Raw genomic sequence first — 18,393 nt, 5'->3', positions numbered from 1 at the left:
AAATAGAGATATTTATAGCATGTTTTTGGACTACAGCTGCAGATAAATAGATATTTTACACCAAAATTCCATCCATCCATCCATTCATTCTCTGCTGCTTTTCTGGGTCCTCGTTGCGGTATTGTGGGCAAGGCAGCTCAGACGCCCTACTTCCTCTTGGGGATCCAAGGCATTCCCACTCCGTAATCCCTCCCAGCATGTTCTAGGTCAACCCAGGGGTGTCCTCTTAGTTGGACGTGCCTGGAATACCTTCACAGGGAGGCATCCAGGGGGCATCTTAATCAGATGTCTGAACCACCTTAACCAACATCTTTCCATGTGAAAAAGCTGCAGCTCTGGTCTGAGCTTGTTTGGATGAGCCCAGACACCTTACCAAGGAAAATCAAGATTGTTTGCGCTTGTATCAGCTATCTCATTCTTTCAAACATCATCCAAAGTTGGAACAGGGCCAGTAGTATTTATGTACAATTTTGACCCCTTTTATGCCAGAAAAATCACAGAATTAGTATGGTAAAGCCAGCATTTAGACCACCACGAGACACTACAATGAATATCTCACCTTGACCTCTTGATAAAGGAATTTCTAGAATGGTTTAGAGCTGCAATCACTAGTTGATTAATTGATGATTTTCTCAAAAGAAAATGAATCAACAACTGTTTTGATAATCAGCGAATCGTTTCAGGCATTTTCTCAAGCAAAGATGCTGAACATTTACTGGTTTCAGCTTCTCAACCGTGATGATTTGCTGCATCTCCTTTGCCATATTGTAAGTGAAATACTTTGCCAGTTATTTTCTCGATTAATCATTTGCTCTATACATTCAGAAAATTATGACAAATGCCCGTTTGAATAGTACAAGTACAAATGTCTTGTGATGTCCTGTTCCAAACAACAGTCCAAAACACTAGATATTCAGCTTACGATCATATAAAACAGAGAAAAGCAGTAAATACTTACATTTGAAAAGTTGGAACCAGAATGGATTTTACATTTGTGCTTGAAAAATGACAAAAACGATCAGGCCAAGAAGAAGAACAGTTGATAGAATAGTTAATTTGCTGACAATAGACTTAATCGACTAATTATTGCAGCTCTAATGTGATTACACTTTGGGCTCTGGTGAGTTGTGATAGATGCTTTTCTCTATTTTTCTTTTTACATTTCATAGACTAATAATCCGAATGAATGAATCGATGATGAATGAAAAGAATTGTTAGTTGCAACCATAGATTGGTTAGAAGCTACGTATACCACGAGGCAGGTCTCATCCAAATCATTTCTGTTGTGTTTTAAACAGCTGGACATGAGGACGAAATTACCAACAAAACAAAACACAATGCTTGGAATTGTGCCTCTTAGAGTGTGATGATGGAAGGAAGGGGAGAGCAAGAACTGGCTTCAGGCTGGTTTTAGTGTTTGTCCTGTTTAGCTGTTTACACAAGTCTTGACCTTTTGACCGTGTCAGTGGACCTCTAATAGCATTCCACAGCCAGGAGACTACCTGCCCCGTGGATGAACACTGCTTGATTCTAGCAAATGAATACACGGGAAAGTCACTTATACTGTAGGTCATCATGCCCAAGCCTGGCTAAAGAGCTGGTATAATCTTGAGGACTTTGTGAACAGTGAAATTTAGGAAATATGCAAGGAGACCATGTGCTGCAGGGAGATTTGATATCAGTGAGGAAATAGTTCCTCAAGTGTTTCTCTTGGTTGATCATCTCTCATAAAGGAGATCAGTTTGATGGTAATCATTGATGTATTGGATTTTTTGTTGTACTTATTTTGTTTGCACAGAGAGCACGCCTTCATCTGCTTCTGTTTGTGTGTGTGACCCCGTCTGTGTCGAGCATGTGATTACAAAAAAAATCAGCCATGAGAACTGCTGACAGCGGTGACGACACACGCTCACACGCTTGCATGTGCGCGAACAAAACACACACAGTGCTCATTGAAAAGGCCTCCTAACAAGTATGAGAGGGTCTTTCAGGTGGCCGCCTTTCACAATTACGCAGTGTAATCTGATTTGCCTGAGCAATTGCTCGCTCTCTATAATGACCCTGTGTGTTCTCATGGTAGCTTATACACCAGTCAGAGATAAAGAGGCTGGAGATTCATGCTTCACCTGACAACTTAGTTATCTCTATTTATGTCCTTTTGTGTTCAGTCTGTCGTGATATACAGCACGTACAGTATATCTGCTCCTATAGGACATAGATGCTGTACCACGGCACAGGTCTCTCAGGGTCAAGCCCATCACTCGTCTATGACTGTGATAAAGACATGTTGACTACCAGATATACAGACCTAAAGGGTGGTTAAGTTTTATGGTTGCCATCAACACAAAGGTTAAGTAATTGATTCCCAAGCGGAGGAAATCACTTGTGAAATACCTCAGCTCTCCAGCTACTGTTGCTTGACTGGTGGCTTGTGTGGTCACAAGCCGACTCCACAGTCAAGATTTCACTCTTTTACTATACTTTCCAGTATAAATGCATTTAATATGAAAAATGTAAAGATGTGTTTTCTAAAGTCTCTAAATGGCTTTCTGGAAATTGAGTGTTGTTGGCTGGCAGCAGTGATGTGGGTATAAAGGTGTTATAAGCAAGGCTTAACTAAAGCTGACCCGAATGCGTTGAAGCTTCGAAGCTTTGACCGTTGCCATGGTAATCGACCTCCGAATCAGTATTTGAATGCTTAGTTTTATGTAATAATAATGTGTACATCTCAAAATAGGCCATGAAACAAGGAATAATCCCACAACATTTTTCATTATTCATATTAAACATTAATTATTATTAGTTTTTCTAAGATGGATATTGCTGTATGTTGTGTGTAGAGGTGCGTGTGTGTACAATAGTGCGGCAGCGGCGCTGTCCAGGCACTGAAACAAGGGAGATGGAGACAGATATACAGAAGAACATGTCAGCCTGCTGCGGCGCGCTGTGCTGCGCTGTGCTGTGGCGTGCAGTTGCGCGAAGCTTCGAATATCTCCGAATATTTCTGAAGCCCAAAAAATGGTATTCGGGACAGTCCTAGGCTTCACACAGCATGAAATATCTCTTAACACTTTTATCTGAACCTTTTTTTAAAACAATAACAATCTAGCAATAGGGAGTGATACTGTTATTGAATTCATTTGGAATGTAAATAGAAAGAAATGGGAATAATACTTTCTCAATTTCTTGATCATTTCACTTGAGTGGTTTGCTATATGTAGCCTTTTTTAATCAAATATTTGAAACAAGTGAAAGTGTATCAGAGACAGCTTTTTCTTAGCTCCTTATGAGAGAAAATAAGAACTGAAAATCAAACAACTTGCTAAGATTTATATTTTTTTCAGTATGCATAAGAGGAAGATTTCCCCTTGAAGAAGAATAGGAGAGGAATATGGAGGACAGGATGATCAGAGATTAAGATTACAGATTGCCATCTACATGTAGCACATGTAAATGCTCAACATAACTAGGTTCACCATCATTGCAGCTAGGGCTGGGCAATATGGCCAAAATCTGCTATCACAATATAGCATGCTGTCTGGTAATTCAATAAATAAATAGTGTATATGAAATAACCACATGGTAAAGCCTATTTTTGTATACTCTCATGTGAATTAAATACTAAAGTAGAAGAGTATTTTCTAGTTTTAAGAACTTGATTGCAAAATGAACATAACCGTTTTAAGTGAAGTTACAAGAGAAAAAAATAAATATATACAGGCCTAGCCTAAATGACAATTGAAACTATAAAGAAAAATACATACTATACCATTTTTATATCTTTTTGATAATATATATCGTCATATCGCCCAGCCCTAATTGCAGCGCTAAAATGAGAGAGGGACCTTCTTTGCGATTTCCAGACCCTTCAAACCAACAGCTGAGCTATTTTTAGCCTAATTTGATCAGAGAGTGTTGTAATGCTGTATTTCTGCACAGCAGCTCGAAGTGAAGGTAAACCGAGGCCACTTATGATGTCTGAGAATTAATAGGAAAAAGTAAAGCTAGATGGAAAAAAATGAAACAGATGGATCTCTCACCCTGTTTGGGTTTTACTTACCATAGACATCTGTAAATGAGCAATGGCTCCAGGCCCAACATTTGTCCCGGTCTCATCAGTGTTAAAGTTAGTTATTTCTGGAGCACACACACACATACACACACATATTGATGAGTCTTGCTTGCAGGCTAATTGAAATCTGGACATGGATTATTCATGCCTGGTTGATGAGCCTAGGGAGTCTCCTATCCATGAATTCCAGACGAGTTGACCTAGATGTACGGTGTATGATCCGATTTGGTTTTGATTGTTGCTGAGGTGAAAAATGGCCCTTTTTGTGTCTGTGTTTCCTCTGTCCCATGTAAATATATGCACACAGATTTACATTTAACTGACAATGTTCCCGTTTCCCATATGACTCATAGCCAGTGCAGTAAATGCATACCATCAATTTCTAAGATTGACATAATCACAAAAAACTATTTGTATTTGTACTATTTGTAAAAACTGCATGTGAGAACCATAAGCTAACAACACATTTTTTACCAAATAAGTGATAAATACATAACTTGTGTTAAAAAATGGGATCATCAACGAAAAAATGGGTTCTTGTCTAAACTATTTTGGCTCTCTTTCCTGTTTATTGGACCTTTCAGCAACAATGTAAGCTAGGGCAACTGATGATTGTTTTCTTTATCAATTAATCTCTTGATTATTTTCTCAATTAACTGACAAGATGTAATAGTTTTAGGGTGAAGTAATCTTGTATTTAGTCTAATCGTGGATTATAATTAATAGAAAGCATTAACCTCTTATATTTCGGCCTATATTTGGTCTTTCAGAGGTTATAGTGGGCTCAGTTTTAAAGCTAGATTGAAGGTACTGGTATCATATGAAACTAGAAAACCTAAGGAATCCATTGGCCACGCTAGCTCGAGAAGGAGTCTAAATAAGGCTAAATTTTGGCGAGGAATAACTGGCATGGTCCCTTGACCTCTGACCTTAAGATATGTGAATGAAAATGGGTTTTATGGGTACCCAGGAGTCTCCCCTTTACAGACATGTAAAGACACTCTATGTTAATCACATGCATTTTTTGTGCATGCAGTACAAATGTGTTATTTTTGTCCATTCAAAAAAGGTGTATTTATAATGGGGTCCATAAACAGTCTTGGAATTGCATAAATTGTGTATCACTGTAAAGCTGAGACTCTTGGGGATCCAATGAGCCCAATTGTATTCAGGTGTGATGATGTTATTCCCCATAGTAGCCATTTCATATAGTGAGATCATTTTTTTAAATTTGACCTCACTGTAAAAAGTTACCTGTGATGACCTCTAGGATAATCACAGCCTCATGCAACTTTACAACCACAAACTAGAGATCTATGGCATTCAGAGGATGGGTGTCTTTCCTAGCTAGATTGACAATAAGGGGGTTTCCGAGCAGTTTCCAGAACAGAAGTGCTCGGCATCCAATTGCCGAAAAATGCAGTTCTTGCAGAAATCTCAAAATGACAAAAGTTTTTGAAACCAAATCACAGCATGGCTTTTTCTACGGTGTTCCTCAAAGTCTTGGTATCTGAATGTGGTATTTAAGAGGGATTATTTACCATTGTTATGAATTCTCAAGTGGTAAAACATGATTAATGGATCCCATCTTTCAGATGATGTACACCACTTCTATGTGACATCTACTGTTGACTTTTTATCTCCCCCTCAACATTTCCTGTCCCCCACCATTACCCCTCTAAAAAAGGGGGGTGGAATGGTAAGAAATTAAGCATTACAGTCAGTGTAGCTACACCACATTCATTGAGCTATCTTATCAACGCAGGTGTATGAAACTTTGTTTATCCTGGGACAGTGGGTAGAACCCAAATGGCCAGCCTCGCTTCTCAACCAGGCCTGACTTGTACTCAAAGCATTGTAGCTGCATTAAATAGCAAGTAGCAAGAGTGGTTGTGAGATTCTGAATCACAATCATTTCCTCGTAAAAACAATTCATCTACTTGACTACCTTTTATTTTTGCTCACAAAAGCCAGCAATTCCCCGAAAGAAATAACAAATCATTTCACAGGGAATGGTTTCCACTTCAAAAACAAATTAACTGATTCGCAGAGTGTTAATGAAAAAGCAATTGCCTGTGACAGTCTCATTCTGGCGTCTCGTTTGGCTTGACTCGGCCTTCGCGTGGGAAGATGCATCTGTTCTCCGTAAATTACCTGCTCGCGTGTTCACTCATAGTGCTGCTGCCTCATAAGAAATAGACAATGTAATGGTCTTCTGCCTGTTCTGATAAAGAGAAAGGAGACAGTCTCTGGGTCACTGATCAGGAACATTCATTAAAATGAGAGAAAGTGTCTCTGTGTGACAGAAATTCATTCATTTTCAAATTCAGAGTTGTTACACCTATCACACTATCTGTGGTATGGAATCCTCTGAGATCCTGAGATCATGGGGTTGGTAGTGTACGTGTAGCGGGTAAAGTGGGGTTTAGTTGGCACTGGAGTTCATTATTCACAGTTAAGTTCAAAAGTGGACAGTTTATATTTGCAGAATAATGCTACCATTTGGTTACCACTTGGTTTTGCATTGTGCTTATCAGGGTTGGGCAATATCTTAAAATTTTCCAAGCGGCCATCGTCAGCCCAACAACTGTCGATTAACAATATATTCGTGTAGGTGTGTGTGCCTGGCCCGGCGCACACCCCCCCACCCCGCTGCCAGAGTTTCAGCTGGGAGATCAGATCGAGCGGTTCTAATGGCGGTGCATTGTGAAATGCACTTCAATCAAACTCGACAGAAACTAAATAAAACTCATCAAAACCATGTTTGGTAGTCTTTCCAACAATCACCAACTCTGATTTTGTCTAAATAAACCCTTATTTCACAGTGTTAGATGTGAAAATATGCTGGCTTTACACGCTGTTTGAGTGGCTCTCGTTCTTTGGAGGCAGACTATTAAATTAGCAACAAAAAAAGACAAACATCTCACCAAAAAATCATCTAAAAAAACATCCGGCGATGTACTTAGCCAATCGCCGATAGCCAATATTTTCACCCAACCCTATGGTTATACTAGGAATAGGAAAAAGAATAGCAAAAAGTCTTTGCAAAATTCCACAAATGCACTTTTATCAACATGAAACAAGATTTTTTTCCCCTCAAATTGACAAAGCTGACATTTTGACAGTGTATCGTAGATTATATGTGGTTTATATGTGGTATATGAGTTGTGAAGGTCAATAAAAGAAACCTCAAGGGGCTAAAAAAGGCGTCCTTAGCTAATACAAAGATCAAATATGATCGAAGCATATGCTAGATGTGGAATGTCAACATTTCTAAGGGCTTATGGGCAGAAGACCAGTCCACACAGAGCTATTAATAGGTGTGTTTGAAGGCAACCCTGATGCTCCCCGGAAACTAAAGGGAGCTTGAAAAGGGTTTCCCCTCATGCCTGCTCTGAATTTTTAGTTCCCCCTCTGATGGTCAGAGCAGGTTGATACTGCTTGAGAGATAGAAAAAAAAGCTAAAGGATCTGTTCAATTAAATTGCTTAACCTCTGTTTGTTTTAGTTTTGTGCAGTCAAAGTGTTCAGGTTTTGCAAGACAGCTGTCGAGTGATTCATGGGAATGCCAATAGCCTTTGTGATTCAAGTCTAATTGTTTTGATTGTGTGTTCCCCAAATCCAACCTGTCAAGGGCGTGTGCCTCTTGTAAGCTGGAAGAACACAAATCTGTGAATGGTTGAGTGTCTAAGTAGATTCCCATCAGTGCTCTTGAATGGAAATCAGCCTGCGTAATGCAATCTGTGTGTTTGCTTGCCGAAGTGGCGCTTTCAACTACATGCACGTTTGGGAACTTGATGGCAATTAGATGTGGTGTTTGGGAGCTCCAGAGATCATTTGGGCACAGCTGTCAGCAGGCTACTTGCATTACTGGCAAATTTGTGCCGCAGAATGGGAGAGGCTGCTTGTCTTGCTTTGAGCAGAGAGGACAGAGACAGCTACATTCACTGCAGACCGATCAAGTATACAGGGTCACCGTGTTTGACCTTGCTGAGCTCTTCACAAAAGGATTGAAAGTAGAGATTTACATGCATTACCTCACACTCTGTTCTGAATGAGTCAAAGAGTCAAAGCTGACCCTTTTGTGCCTGAACCAGACAGATGAATAATTAGTGTTTTTACCTGCCTCATTACCAAATATGGAAAACACCTTGAGCAAGGCAATTAACCCTGTAAGTGCTCCAGTGGAACCAAACCGCGGTGTAAAGATAAGACAGTGGTTGTATTGGGCTTAGTATTATGAGACCAGTGGTATACAGAAGTACAAGTCTGAGGACAATGAGCACAGCACAACCAATCCTATGACTTCCTCTACTCTTTAATTAGTAAAAACCAGGGCTGTCAAAGTTAACGAGATAATAATGCATTAACGCAAATTTGTTTTAATGCCACTCATTTTTTTTTAACGCATTAACGCAATCAATCTTCAGGAGGTTGTACCAGGCTCAGTTTTGAAGCTAGAGTGAAGACCCTGACATCATATAAAACTAGAACCCTAATGAATCTACCAACCATGTCACACTAGCTCGTCGTGAAGGAGTCTAAATAACGCTTCAAACATGCGCTGAATGTTGGCGAGGAAAAACTGACATGGCCATTTTCAAAGGGGTCCCTTGACCTCTGACCTCAAGATATGTGAATGAAAATGGGTTCTATGGGTACCCACGAATCTCCCCTTTACAGACATGCCCACTTTATGATAACCACATGCAGTTTGGGGCAAGTCATAGTCAAGTCAGCACACTGACACACTTGCTTGAATAATAATTAATATATACATACATTTGCATAAAGCAAGCATACAGTATTTGCCCACTCCCATGTTGATAAGAGTATTAAATACTTGACAAATCTCCCTTTTAAGATACATTTTGAACAGATACAAAATATGTGACTAATTTGCGATTAATATATCAAAATAACTTGCATGTGTCTAAAGAAATTCCAAATGAAATGAGGTGTTGAAACCTCACTCAAGAAAAAGAAACTTCTTTGCTGTACTTACTCCAGATCTACAGTGCCGTGCTGCACAAATCTTTACATGCATTCTCATGACATTACATCAGCCCTACAGCTGCAATGTGTAGACGAAGCCGCATACATTATTCCCTAGAAATATTACCGCCTTGCTTCACCAGGAAATTGTAATTCACTGGGTAAATTGATTAGCAGTGGAGTCCCTCTGCAGGGCAACACTGTACAACCTATTTTATTTTAATCTCACATTAAATCCTAATATTTTTGAACCAAGTGAGAACTTCAAGTGGCAGTAGGCAGTATATTTTTGGCAGCATTAGGCAAAAATTCCATAATAACCTTTCAGCATATTGTAATTCAAGTGTTCTGAGAGATAACTAGACTTCCGCACCTCCTCATGGCTCTGTTTTCAGGCTTTAAAAAAGAGACTTTGACCAATCACAGGTCTTTTCATTGAGAGAGTGTTCCCATTGGGGGTGCTCCGGTCATGTGATCGGAACCTGTGGCCGTTAAGTCAATGAAAGTCAGCGTCGGGCTAGCGCTTGCTCGCTCTAAATAGACATGAACGAGCATCGCTCAAAACAGTGAGGCGACACACGTTAACTAAAACCACCATATCACTCTATATTTCACCTGCTTGGCAGTAATGTTAGCTGACCAGACGAAGGTCTCTTCATGAATCACTGCAGATCCTAGTGTTGGCTTTTCCTGCTTCAGCCTCCCGACCGCGATCGGAGGGAGACACCGGCACCAGGTCGGAGACGATAAAGTTTCTGTAACGTGTAAGAAGTTACAAACAGTCCCTTTAACGTAACATAATATTGATTCATATTTGATCAGCGCTGCCTAGTTTGACCATTTGGTCGGAGTTCGCGAGTGATTGACAGCCAGCTGTCATAGACAGCAGCTGGACAGCAGACCTCAGATCAGGTCTTACTGCTTGTTTTCCTCCGGTCTGTGAAATCTTGCAGATGCGGTTAGGAGCACCTTAGGACACCGGAGGACACAGAGGCACGTGATTTCTTTCAGGTTACCTGTTTCATGTACTACTGTCACGATATAGCGACCGTTTTATAAAAATATCCCTTTTTAATCATATTTGCTCCGATCTCGCCTACTTCAGCTTCAAAGAAACTGTAGACATAGTAACTGAACATGTATTTATTGGAATATTCTATCATTACACAGACGAAACTCAAATTTAGAAACGGGCATAAAATTCCTACTATCAGAGTGCAGTTTTCATCTGTCTGATGTCTCTAATCCATACTGGCAACAATTTATTTATGTTAGTGTTTTGCTTAAAATTGCACACATTGACATATTTATACCAGCATGTCCTTTGAATTCACATGTGAGCTTTCATGTGACTTTCCTGTGAGGGAATGTACAATCACATGATGCTCTCTCCTATAGAAAAAAAAACTCTTTTAATCTGATATAGTGGGGTGACGTAGTGAGTGAGTGTTTGTGCAGATACTAGTGGAGTCAGTCAGGGCTAATTTAGACAGACAATTGAGGCATACAGCCATCCGATGGGACCACTAGAGTTGCTGGTGAGCAGGTGTGGAGGTAATTACCTGCTGCTGATTGGCTGTTGGAAGTTGACCTGGTCTACCAGCATGCCACAACGACATCTGACAAGCGGAGATAGCTTCAGTGTGATTATGATGCAGTGACTTTCTTTGTCACAAAACTGACTGAACTGAAAGGCTGATTTCAATCCTGCTAATCAATCCCAGTTTCAATCAAATACTAGTTCAGATTCTTGTCAAATTCAGAGCCCTTGGTAAGAGCCTATCCCAGCACATATTATGCGAATGTTGCCAATCTGTCAGCTATCCAAATATCTACAGTATATGTGTGTGTGCAGTGCAACACTGATAAATCCATTGTGATTCTGGTATGTTTGCTTGTGTTTGTGTTGATTTATGCATGTGTGCTCATGCCTGTATGGGGGCATTTGCGCGCACGCATGTGTTGTGTGGAAATGTCAACACAGACAAGAGTATGACAGAGCTTGGCACAGATGGCCTTCCTGTCATCCTCGGCTCTCTCCACAGCTTGACACCGGATGAACCTCACAGAGAGAGGGAGGGAGAGACAGTGGTTTGGATTAAACAAGGAGCTGTGAGAGGAGCACAGGGTGGCGGCAGGCTAATGCATCACAGCTGAACAGCTTTCATTGGCCCAGCAGCAAACACAGTTTTAACCTTTAGGGCCAAAACCACACTTTTAAGATTCAGAATAGCTACAGTGTTCGGATGCAAGGGAGTGAGAGCATACACAGTAAGATGTGTAGTGTGATTGGCTGTTGTGTACTAGCTGCTGGGTAGTGGCAATTTTTCCTGCTTCAATTCCTTTGCATTGCAATTTGCATTGAAATGGCCTACTTGCATGGAAACCCAGCTAAGTATGTACATTACCCTGAAGTATCATTGAACCCATACAGCATATGCGTGTTCACTTTGCTGCTTGCAGACACAGCGAGATCTGCAGACTTTTCTCCCAGGTGTACGTAACTGATGCAGATCCCTGCTAGTGGTGCATAGATCATGTTCTGCAGGGACAGATGGTTAATGGCAGGAGAAGAACTTGGGGAGGTCATATTGCTTTTTGAAACATTATATATAACAACGTTATATTGAAACTAGGGCTGTCAATCAATTAAAATATTAAACCACGATTCATTACTGCATTTAGAATAAAAAATATGCTCAAATCATAACATAGCAAACTGCAGCCCAACAGGCAACAACAGCTGTCAGTGTGCTGACTTGACTATGACTTTCCCCAAACTGCATGTGATTATCATAAAGTGGGCATGCCTGTAAAGGGGAGACTCGTGGGTACCCATAGAACCCATTTTCACATATATCTTGAGGTCAGAGGTCAAGGAACAATGCCAGTTTTTCCCCGCCAAAACTTAGCGCAAGTTTGGTGCGTTATTTAGCCTCCTTCCCAACAGGCTAGTATGACATGGTTGGTACCAATGGATTCCTGAGGTTTGCTAGTTTCATGCCAGTATCTTCACTCTAGCTTTGTGCCCTGAACCCGCCACAACCTAAAAATCGCAAGTTGCATTAATGCGTTAAAGAAATTAGTGGCATTAAAACAAATTTGCTTTACCGCGTTATTATCGTGTTAACTTTGACAGCCCTAATTGAAACATGCATCCTCTTTACCTTCACATTTCCTCTGACCCCAGAAAGGGAGCATTAATATATGCTAATAACCTCCAGGAAATTGTGTGAAGCAGCCATGTAAATGTGTAACATACACATGTTATTTTAAAGACCAAAGTTAAATGAACGTCAGTGTTCTTTCCTGCTAATGATTATTGGAATGTTGTTGTCGCCCCTAATTGGCCATCTCTTTCCCATGTGTCATCACCCGTAGGACCCTAGTGCCTGACCCACCCACCCAGCTGCCCCTTTGTACCATAATTGCTGTCAGCCAGTGTGTATACTGATGGATGTCATGGCAGTGCTTCACCACAGTCACACCTCTGCTGCTGTGTTTGTGGGTTCATGGCTGTGAGAGTGGGCATGTTTATCGGGCTACAGGTGTCTGTTCATAAAGACACATTAAATGTTTTATAGTTGTGACATTCCTCAACATATTGGACAGCAAGGCTTGCTTGTTTTTTCTTCATCTCCCCACCCCTGGGTCATTTTCTTTACTGCCAGCTCTGTGTGCACACATTCCTTTTATGCTGCTTCACCAAATAGTTATTGTCAACACAGTACCTGACCCCAGAGCAGTGCAGCAGAGCTCTTTCAGCTCTTCTTTGGCTTTTTCGATGGTCTGTGCAAAATATGAGAAAAGCAATGTACTGTATTTCCCTTCTGCAAACACCTTTCAGTTGTCTGGTTTGTCACTAGGGCTGCTCGATTATGGCAAAAATCATAATCACAATTATTTAACACAATTACACATTGACTTTGGAAACATTGTGCATTTAGAAAGAACATTTTGTACATTTCAAAGTTAAATGCATCAATCTGGTGCACTTCGAGAACAAAATTAAGAGGCTAGATCTATGAAGAACTTAGTGCTCCAGTAAACAATGTAATCATAAAGACATTGGTTGTATTGATATTAATGGTGATGACATGGCAAAGAAGTCACACCCACAAAGCAGCCACGAGGGTTCGTGTTTCGAGACGGATCGTGTGGGTTGCTGAACTTGGCCACAGACTACGGTCAGTCCGCCCCGAATGACAGTCGTGCCGGGAGCAGGGGGCCTCGTCCCTCCCCGCAGGGAGAGAGGGCACAGCCCCGGGAAGCGGCGAGGTCTGGGCAGGGGGTGCTGTAAAGCTCACAGAAGAGCCGCGCGGCGCACCACCACGGAGGAAATGTGCCCGGTGAGGACCAGCCAGTGCCGGGGAGCATCCGTCCCTAACCCACCGAGCTGGGCAGAAGCACACTGCTGTAAAGGAAAGGGGTGCGCTGGATTTATAACACAAGACAAAACGAGAGCATCACTGCAAAACGGAATGCGGCACAATAATCGTTTATCTCGAATATATCTTGTGTTCGTAATCGTTGGAAGAAAATCGTAATTGAAAATAAAATTTGATTAATCACCCAGCTCTGTTTGTCACCACTGTCATTTACCCTCCATTGGAAAGGATGACTTCCTGTCTCTGCTAGTTGGACAAGTAGCCTAGCCTAGACAGTACAATAGCCTACTAGTACTACTACTAGCAGCAATTAGTCCAGTGTAGTGAACGAGCAGGTGGGAGAGGCAGACAGAGAGAGAGAGAGCAATAGAGAGGAAGAAGAAGACAACGAGCCCGGCTGTCTGTCTGTCTTTGCCTTTGATGGGCCTGCCTCTACCATCTGAATCGTTTCAAGCCGGCGTTGCCTAGTTACAGCGAGCAGAGGATGCAGGCATGGGAGGGGAGAGGGAAAGGGAGAGGTACGGTGGGTTTATGGCTCTCAGCAGGGTGCAGAGTAAATGAGTCCTCTCCCTGCCCATGGACTCTTCAACCCTGAACATCCTTCACTCGCTTCTATGTCTCACTCTTGCTCTCTCTCTTTCATTCTCACTCTCTCTCTCTCTCTCTCTCTCTCTCTCTCTCACACACACACACACACACACACACACACACACACACACACACACACACACACACACACACACACACACACACACACACACACACACACACACACACACACACACACACACACACACACACACACACGTAGTATCTTATTAATATCTGTCACAATATCTTCTAGGATGGTTAAATGACAAGCCGTCTTCACAAATATGAACCTGATGTTTTGATGGAACTATTGTTGGTAAATCTATATTTTATATGTGATATAACAATGTGGCAATTTTGCAACAATTACAGCTAGAGCTCCAACAATTAGTCAATTAATGGATTAGTAGATTGTCAGAACATTAAGTGGCAAATATTTATAGATAATTGAATAATTGGTTGGGACTTGGTCTAGTCATTTTTTAAGCAAAAATGTTGAACATTTGCTGTGAATAGCTTCTCAAACATGAGGGCTTTTATTTGTCATATTGGACTGTTGGTCTGACAGAACAAGACATCTGAAGATGTCATTTTGGACTCTGGGAATTATACATTTTATAATCAGAAGATGAATCAATAATGAAAATAGTCTTTAGTTGTAGCCCTAATCCCAGCTCTCATCAGCTGACATACAACATTGAAAATAAATCAGATTTCATCAGAGCGACATGTGATTTGCACCTTCATGACTATGCATCTTGAAAAAAGTGAAAGTGGGGTAATGTTACCTCTCTGCACTTCACAGAAATGACTTGTTAATTAAACAGCGTTTCCACCACTGTGGTGTCTTTTCCCTCGGCAGTTCTGATGATGAAGTTTCTATCTGTGGCTCTCGTTTCATTTGTCTCTTCTTCACCCGTTGTGCTCGTCTCTGCTCACGCTAACTCGGCCATTTCTTGTTCTGTATCCCAAACAAACTGTCGTTTCTGTTGAAGAAAACTAACAGGATTATTTTTCCTAGAAAACACCACACTCTGGATGTTCCGAACAGCGAATGTAAAGGCTTACACGACCTGAGCGTAGACTGACTCACTATAGATTCAGAGGAGAAAACAGCAGAATCAACATTAAAGTTGGGCAACTTTAACACTCACTGTCATCAAGGTTTATACATAGCCTCAACAAGCAGATGGAAGTATAATAGCTGATGTTGCAATGCCTTTACATTAAACTAGACTGGTAGACTTTAGTGCCTGGAAACCGGCCTCGCTAAATGAAATGTCGATAACAATATGTGAGTGAAGCTTCTCTCTCATTGCCTTCGCAACATCTCCATCTTTCTGTCCTTGCAGCATCACTCACTGCCGCCCAGGGATGCTAATTTTGGAAAAAAAATTTAACCGTTAACCGACAAGATTAGTGCCTCGCATGCAGCGGTGCACCAGCTGCAGTGTTTGTCTGCTGAGTCCCCAGTTCATCGTCCGGGAGAGTTACTGTAGCAGCCACGGTGCTACGTGTAGTGACGCGGACATGCAGCCACTTTCCCAGTAACTCTTCACCGCACATTTAGTTTAGTTTAGCAGGTTGTCAGCTGTGTGTCTGCCCGGCGTAACGATACTCTGTAACGATACTCTGTAACGATACTCTGTAACGATAGCGAGTGTCCGACAACCCGTGTGTGTTTGTGCTACATTAGAAGCTCTAGCTGTGGCTTCGTGCTCGCCATTGTCACACACATAAGGTCTGTTAGCGCGGCGTAACTTTAGCAAGTGTCCGACAGACACTCGTGTGTGTGTGTGTGTGTGTGTGTGTGTGTGTGTGTGTGTGTGTGGCAGCGGTGGTGAGTGTGGGGTTCTTGGTGGAGTTATAGCTGTGAACGTAGGCGTAGCAGTGTGTGTACAGTTTAATTGTCGAGGATACATGCTACAAGGCTACAACTCCTCCGCTCCGCTCCGCTCAGACTCTCTTAAGGTGGACCAGCTTCTCCCCTTTAAGTGACACGCCGCTCCTCTTGAGTTTGGTCAGCTTTTTAATGAATTATTAATGGGTTTTTTAAACCGTTTAACCGATAGCGTTAATCGATTAAAGTTCTTAACATCGGTTAACGCTTAAACGGTTAATTATTAACATCCCTACTGCCGCCTCCTTTGTACCCTTGGTGCACTAACTTTCTAGCATGTAGGTTTCTACTGAAAACATTTTTTTTTTTTTGCACTTTGTTGTATATGCTCTACATCATTTATGGTGCTTTTGTCTCTCTTTGGGAAAACTCTGTACTCCTCTTTTCTGTTTCATTTCAGCTTCACCTAATTACAGACATCCGTCAGGTGTAAAAGTAATCAACAGCAGTGCTGCTCCACATCCGACACATCAGTATACATAGGCAGGTACACTGCCAGGGAATATCGCTGTAACAAATAACCATGATGGATTGTAGGAATTTTTGGCTGGCTGGATGCTCTAATGTAGTCCTCAAAAGGTCATTCGTCATGTGAGTCCAGGATGTCTTCCCCTCTCAGAACAGGACATGGCTGTAGACAGACAGGAGGTGTGGTGTGTGTGTTTGCTATAGAACTTTGACCTTTCATGGACGTATTTGTGTGCATGTATGTATGGAGCAGAGGGAGAGGGTATGGATGTCTGAAATGGTTACTTACTCTTACTTTTGTTTTTATATTAACGATAATATACTGATAAATAATAATTCTTCTTACTTTTCCGGTAGCATGGACATTTTTGTTTTTGGATGGATTGCCATGAAATGTCTGCTCACCGGTGATTTCCACTGCCTTTTGACTGCCTATTCTTCACATCATCAAAGTAAAGCAGAAACACGGTGAAATAAAAAAGCCTTTCAGAATTTATTTTCCACCAAGCGTTTCACTCGAGTGGCACAGCAACACTTCCTACACTTGTTGACAGAATGCCGTGGCTTTGACTTACTATCGACTGCTGCTCGTAATCTTGTACACATATGCCTCATCTTAAGACATATTGAGGTGATGGAAACAAAATGATACGACATCTATGTTGTACCAAGTGAATTGACTGAAACTCTGATGTTATGACAACGTTTTTTTGGTGTGATGCTCAAAATCAGAGGCTTGTGAGGGACAATATAGGATTTTATCACGGATCACAATAAAAAACACTCACTATAAGTTGATCGTGATGAATTTCCATTATTGGGTCAAATCATATTTTGATGATTATCAGGATAATATCGTGAATCGCAATCTTATTTGCCAGGATAATCGTGACATTTTCATATCGTCCCATGCCTACTTATGAACACTTACATATGAAGCACACTTCTGTGATTGAGTTCTGCTGAGCTCATCAGAAAGTGAGTATGTTTTCTGTGTAGTTCAGGTGAAATTTCCCCAACTCATTCCCCTCCGTCCTCTCTTGTCCCTGTTGGCGTTTCTTTGATAAAAGCTCAGCTCTTTTCCTCTGATGAGTCCGCAACACTGCGCTGAGTTTGGCAGATGTTGTCGATCAATGATACGAGCTCAGGGGCGGTTTAAGCTGTTAGGAAGCGCTGTGATGCTGCTGCTACTGCTGCCGGGGGTTTGTTCCATTGTTATGTGTCTGTGTGTGGACAGTGAGCTAAAAGGAGGGTGAGTCATTAAGCATTAGTCTTTCATTCACTTGGTTTCCCATTCATTTGGTCTCTCTAGCAACCTTTAACCCTGCCTCTCTGAATTTTAGATACTTAAATTTTGCCAATTGAGAGTCCAGAAATGAATCCAGCAAATTAAACGAGTGTCGCGAGGATTGAGGTGGTAGAAAAGGTAGTTTAATTGGTTTCCTCCTTACAGAAAAGATTTCCCTGACTGGAATGTGAGCAGATGGGGTATTAACGCTATTAAGGTGTTTCTCTACATATAAATCGTATCGGTGCAGCTTTAACCCTGGCCTGCTCCTTCTTATCGCACACACTACTCAAATGAAAACACAGCGGCTGTGTCATTAATGCCATAACACAGATAACATACTTTCACAGAGGTGCAGGGAGTCCACACCTCCTCTGTGCTCTCTGCAAAGTGTTTTGTTATCCAAGGTGAGAGCCACTTATCTGTCGACATCTGCCCTCTGTCGCACATTCACAGCCTGTATACCTTATTCACTAACAATGCCCACTGAGCATGTTTAGTTAACCTCTGTGTCCTCTCTTTTTCATGTCTCACTTTGCTTCTTTCTCACATTACAAGACACACACTTACACAGTAGTGTTATCAGGGCCAACTGCAGCAGTCATAAAGTTTGCGCTGTGATAAGTAGTAGATGAAAACTGTGGGATATGCTGCTCCAAACTGCACTCTAGAGGCTGTTTTATACCAGAAAG

At 41.5% G+C, this 18,393-nt stretch overlaps 1 protein-coding gene across 13 annotated transcripts in view; it reads left to right on the top strand.

Moving 5' to 3' along the window:
• ccny (cyclin Y) overlaps positions 1–18,393 on the top strand; it is a 50,741-nt gene that overhangs the window by 3,561 nt on the left and 28,787 nt on the right. For 2 of the 13 annotated variants that reach the window (XM_037756883.1, XM_037756882.1), the window contains exon 1: positions 1,014–1,120. The exons of 9 other annotated variants lie outside the window; for them this stretch is intronic. The gene's annotated coding sequence lies outside the window, so the exon portion shown is untranslated. Of the gene's footprint in view, positions 1–748; positions 768–1,013; positions 1,121–18,393 lie in introns of those variants that run through there. 2 more of the 13 variants (XM_037756885.1, XM_037756884.1) reach the window with 2 other exon arrangements.

The sequence above is a fragment of the Sebastes umbrosus genome, chromosome 21, assembly GCF_015220745.1.
Source record: "Sebastes umbrosus isolate fSebUmb1 chromosome 21, fSebUmb1.pri, whole genome shotgun sequence".
Lineage (NCBI taxonomy): Eukaryota > Metazoa > Chordata > Actinopteri > Perciformes > Sebastidae > Sebastes > Sebastes umbrosus.
Note: the sequence above shows the minus strand (reverse complement) of the source record. Positions and strands in the feature narration are given on the sequence as shown.